Genomic DNA, 6,049 nt, shown 5'->3' with positions numbered 1-6,049 from the left:
AGAGGCGGAGCGGCAAAAGCCGCCGTCCCGGGCCGGCTCCCCGGCGGTGGGAGCGCGGTGGGTGGGCGGCTGAGCCGGAAGCGGAGGCGGGCGCGCGCGCGCCTACCGGAAGCGCGGGTGCCGGCGAGCGGAGAGCCCGGGTTGCGGGGAGGGCGGAAGTAGCCGCGGCGGCGAGCCGCGCTCCCCAGCCCGGCGTCGAGACCGCTTCCGGCCCAGGAGGCCTCCCCGGCGTGACGTGCGCCGTGCGGGAGCGCGGCCCTCGTGAATATTCATAAGAAATATGAATATTCATGAACGAGCCCGCCTCTCCGCCGGGCTCCAGACCGCACGCCCTCGCCTACCTTCGTCCGGGCCGGTCGTCCCGGCTGGCGTCGGGCGTCTGCCCCGCGCGGCCCGGGGTAACCCGCCGCTCCCTGCCCCGCCCCGCGCCGTGCCTGCCGCCCTGGAGCGCCGAGCCGGGCACCAGAGCCTGCCCTTCGCGGGTGGCCGGGTCAGAATGCCGCCTGTCGCCGTGTGGGCCGGGCGCCGCAGTTGCGCCGGCTCTGGCACGGCCCCGGGCTCGTGGCGCTGACACGCTGGCACCCGGCCCGCCTTGCAGCAGGGCGTTTTTCTGCCGGCTTCGCAAATCGGAGCGCCTCAGCCACATCGGTGCTGGAGCGGATAGAAGGGCAAGGCCGGGCTTAATGGAGGCAGGGCAAACCCCTTTCTGCTGTTGAGCACCTATACGCTTTTTGTTTGGTTGGTTTGTTTTGGTTTTAATTTCCTTTTTTGTAACCGTTCCCAACTTGACCCCGGGGGATGGCAGCTCAGTTTGACAATGTGGTTTTTCACATTAGGCCTACCTAAATTGCTTATGTTGCTGTGCCGCACGTTTGGCTGCACCGAAGGCAGTAGCACCTCCTTCAAGGTTTGGTGATGGCACAGGATGAGGCATGAGGCTGCTCCTGGACCCCACGCAATTATGAAACCAAGCTTGCTTTTGCAGCCCTGCCCTGCCCTAAACTCTTGTAATTCAGGTGCTAAGAGACTTTTGGATATAACCTACTTCATTCCACCACGTGCAGCAGGACTAACTTTGGCTCTGGAGCCTCCTTCCAGGTTAAATTATGTTCCCTTCTCACCTATGTTAGTGCTTGCCAGGCATTTAGCTGAGCTCTTTCAGTGCTCTGCCTTAAGAAAAAAGATTTTTATTTTTTTTTAATTGTTGTATGAGATTTGTGCCAGCTTGGTGTGCTGAAACAGCTTTCCAGGGCCAGCATGAGTAAGAGGGTGGGACCAGGGAGCACACGGTTGTAGCAGCCAGCATTTAGGTTGGCTAGGGTGATCGTGAAACCACAACATCCGGAGTGCTGCCTAAAGGAAACCTGGTGGCTGAGAGGTAGCTGCCTCTCCCAAAAAGGTGCTGGGACAATGGTCATCCCAAGCAATGCAAAACTTACTCTTGTGAGGAGCCAGGATTAGCTCCGTTCTCAGCAGCAGTCACATGAAGGCAATTGTTGATTTATTTAAATAAAAGGAGTTGGCAGACTAATCAGTTTGGAAATTAATTTCCTTGTTAATTTGGGGGGTTTTGACTTGCTCATGAATATTCACAGGCGCTCATCTCTTTTATTTTTTTTCCTCTGTGTAATTTACTTTTGTGATTGTCAGATCACCTCTGAAGGTGACATTTCCCATTCTGCAACACAGCAAATTAATACAATCTTATGTCTCAGAAGAGGAACTTTGGGCTGATGCTGCTGTCTCTCATGCCTCTCCTTTGCCCCAAAGCCCCTTGTAGTCTCTCTGCTCTCTTCCTCCCCTTCTTACGCTGCCTAGAAAGAAATTAACCTGAGGGTCTTGGAGAAAAAGCTGACCTTGCCTGGGTAGCTGGGAGAGTTAGTCAAGATGTCCTACACCAGATGAGATAAAGCCATAATTACCATGAGGAGTGGGACAAGGTGGTTAATTTTCCTTTACTGTGCATGGAGTTTCAGGCTTCCCTCCCCCAGTACTGCCAAGCACCTTTTAGCAGCACATGAAGCAGCGTGACTAACATCTGTCACAGGCACTTGATTTTTTTCTTATCTCCTTAGGAGACAAAGTAAAAGAAACAGAGGTGTATTTCTCTGGAGAGCGCACCTGATCTCTTCACCTTCCTTCCCAGCTATTGGCTGCCCCCCCCGTACTTATCCTGCCTGTCCTTGTTCCTTCTAAGCACTGCAAAAAAGCATCCTGGCCTCCATCTCATGGTTCTCCCTGATGAGGTGTGCTCATATCCCACGTGCTTGTCCTTAGAGCTGCTGGTGTTTCATAACACCTACCAGGTGGGCTAGTGGTGCTGATTGAAAACCCAGATGGAACTGCTGCAAGCAGCTCAGTAAGCATAGTGGAGCCCCCCAGAGCCTGCAGTGGGACAGATTTGATACAGCCTCCACCTATGTAATGGCTTGTCCTTAGGAGAGCCAGGTGCTATGCAAGGGGAGATGGCAGCACACCAGCTGCAAGTTCACCTGACACAAGGCCAGGCTTGTGAGTGGGAGCAGGGCAACTAAGAGGAGCTGGTGGTTATTGGGCGGGACAACAAACAAGCAAAGACGTAGAAGAAACTACAGGAAGTAGGCAAGACCTAGAAGGGGATGGTAGGTGTAGGCTAGGGGGCCTCAGACCTGGGAGAGAGCACACAGCAGAGCTGAGCACCCCCCTTCCTTTGAGGAACTGGCTTATGGAATCATAGAATGGCTTGGGTTGGAAGGGACCACAAGAATCATCAAGTTCCAACACCCCTGCCACAGGAAGGGACTCCAACCTCCAGATCTGGTACTAGACTGGACTGCCCAGGGCCCCATTCAACCTGGCCTTGAACACCTCCAGGGACAGAAAATCCACAGCCTCTCTGGGCAGCCTGTTCCAGCAGCTCACCACTCTCTCTGTGAAGAACTTCCCCCTGACATCCAATCTAGACCTTCCCTCCATGAGCTCATGACAAACTCAGAAAAGAAACTGTGTGGAGAAAGGCACCTGAGACAAAAGCTGCAACAGCAGTTGCTTTCTCACAACCCTTGTAACAAACTTTTCAACTCAGCTTTGGCCCAGAAGAGAGGCAAACACAACTCTACACTGCCTGCCTGCTCCATCTCCCATTACCCCCTCCTTAGTCACATCTATTTGTCACATTCCTATCTCAGCTCTTCTCTGCTTCGCTAATGTCTTCTGCCCCCTCCTTTCTCACCACTCTAGCACAAGATGCACCTACCTCTGGACCTTCCATAGTCACTGCAGATTACCTGCTTGTGGCACTACTGTATGCTCTGTGTTTGTCTTCTGCCTGCCTATTAACTGTGCTGGCCACAGTGGCCACCCCATCAATGCAAGTGCTAGGCTGCACAAGGGGGTCCTGCTGGGCTGGCAGACCTGGCCTGATGTGTTCTATAATTTACCTCTCCTGCTGCTTGAATTCATTGATGTACAAATGGGCTTGGAAAGAGTTGTGACATGGTGACATCCAGTCTAAGGATGGAGGCTGCTCATTCTTGCCCAAATTTTCATCTGCTTGTGGGACAACCTTAAGTTTATCCCAAAGCCACTGCTTTGTACTCACAAGCCAGTGAGTACATTTCTCAGCAAGGCACGTTGTCCTCCCTCTTTCAGAGAGCTGCCATCTCTTTGGCAATCTGCTGATTAATTCCCCTGGCAGCGCACACCAGAGAGCATTTCAGCACGTCATTTCTGGCTTTCTTTCCACTGTGTGGAAATAGATTGCATCTTTCCCTGCTTGGTAGCTTTTCTAGTTAGTGTTGTAAGGTTCAAGTAACTGAGTTGTAGCATTATCCTGCACATGCTTGCCCTGAATCATCGCACTGAAGCAGCATCTACTCTTTCAGGGACAAGGAACAGAAACCACACATCTGGGATGTACTTTGGAACCTAAAGCACATACAGTAGCAACGTGCTGCATTTTTTACTGAAGGAAGCAGGTTGGTCTGGAGCTGGGAACACCAGGGTCCCTTGAGCAGTAACTCAGGGCTCTCCTGGGATTCATCAACCTTAGCCACAGACAGATTTTGTTTGGCCACTGTGGTAAGGGCAATTATTAACCAAACTTCCTGGCCAGTATGTCATGAATATAAGTCCCATAATTTGGAAGGAGGAAAAGGAATCACTGGACACGTCAAGAATGGCAGAAAGGCTGTGCCTGAGTACCTTCAGCACAAGAGAAAAACCACAATCACGTCAGTAGTGCCTAAGGGGGATCTCAGTGGCATGGCCACAGCCAAAGCATACCAGATGTGCACAGGCAAAACCTGTTCCAGTGTGGTGATAGCTTCTTTGTGGCAATAACCTCAACAGGCTTAAATCAAAATTATTTTTATTAGATCACCTCAAAAAGTGTCAAATATTTTGAATATGATCCCATAGCAAGCTTTTCATGCATGACAGATCCCTGCAACCTAGGCTGCATTAGCAAAAGTATATCCAGCAGATGAAGGGAAACTATAATTCCCATCCATGAGAGATGTGTGAGGCCACATCTGGAAGGTGTGGGCTGAGGTTGCAAGATGTATGTTAACAGACTGCAGCACATCCTGTTAAAGGGCCACACAGTGGAGGGCTGAAGCACACAGTGCACAAAGATAAGGCTGAGGGAGCTGAGAGAAGGCCAAAGGGGCATCCAATTGCTGCCTGTCCCTACTTAAGGGAAAGCTGCAGAGAAGTTGGAGCCAGACTCAGGAGGTGGCGTGGTGAAAGGACAAGAAACAAAGAATGCAAGGTGCAAAAGGGTAAATTCTGAACAGAAAACCTCTCCCCCTTGAGAGCGCTAAAGAAGTGGAACAAGTGCCTACAAAAGCTGCAGAATGTCCACCCTTGGAGATGTCCAAAATATGGGGAGAAAAGCCCTGATCAGCGTGATTTGGCTAGACAGTTGTCCCACTGTGAGCAGGGGATTGGATTATATGCTTCTAGAAATGCCTTCCTGCTTGAAGTTTTGTGATTTGATCTGTGCTGCTGATCTGCCGTGAGCAAATGTTCAGTGTCTTCATAATGCTACAAGCCAGAAGGGTTATATGCTTGTTTGACCCTGTGGAAATGCATCTGTGTTGACAGCAGCACTGGCATCAGCAAAGCCCTGGTGCACAAACACCTCTTCTCCAGCTGGCCTGCTACCCTTCGTAGCTCTACTCAACCTATCTTCCTTCTCTTCCAAGTACAGGCACATCTCCTAGCAGCAGGACCTGTTTAGTTTGGGGATAACTCCCTGAACTGTGACTTCCATATTCTTCTGAACAGCAGGAGTCACAGAATGTCATTCAAAACAGTATTGCATGAGAGCATAGTTGTGGGTGCTTGGCTGATGCCCTCCTCACACCATCTTCAGTGATCACCAAAGTGCTGCTAAAGCATCTCTGGGTCTTTACAGCTGTCTTGTGCCATTTTTCAACAGGAAGGATGATGCTGAGGAAGGTGGGAGGAGAGACAGTGGAGAACAGTAAGTTGTATCAGGGCAGAAGCAAAACTCAGAAGAAGCAAGACCAGAGCTCACCAGCTCACCTCTGTATTTGTGATTTTACAGAACTGGCAAGGAAACTGCAGTTTGGGGAGCAAAGATTTGCAGCAAATTCATCAAGTTCAAGGTAAGTATGCCGGGACTGGAAAAGGGGAGCTATATCTGAGGAAGAGAGAAAACAAAGTACTCAGGGCCTCTGCAAACCCATTAGCCTAGTCTTAATAGAGTGTAAGGTTAAGAACAAATTACAGAAGGAAAACAAAATTAATGCTAGAGCAGTAAGTGGAAAATGGAATCAAATACAGGATGGCTTTATCAACAAAAGCAATATGTGCCCTTAACTTGATCTTTTTCTTTATACCTCCTTTCTTTTACCTGGATGAAAAAAAGGAACTTGGTAGAACCAATCTAGCTGGATTTCAGTACAGCATTTACTACAGTACAGGGTGGAAGGCAGACATGAACTGAAATGACAGGAGTGGTTAGGAGCATTTTAGGCTGGTAAAACACCGGGGAAAAGGAGGTGATGTGTTGAGTCAAAAGGGAACTGCCACCATGGAGCAA

The sequence above is a fragment of the Excalfactoria chinensis genome, chromosome 1 (assembly GCF_039878825.1).
Source record: "Excalfactoria chinensis isolate bCotChi1 chromosome 1, bCotChi1.hap2, whole genome shotgun sequence".
Classification (NCBI taxonomy): domain Eukaryota; kingdom Metazoa; phylum Chordata; class Aves; order Galliformes; family Phasianidae; genus Excalfactoria; species Excalfactoria chinensis.
This window is presented reverse-complemented; position numbering follows the sequence as displayed.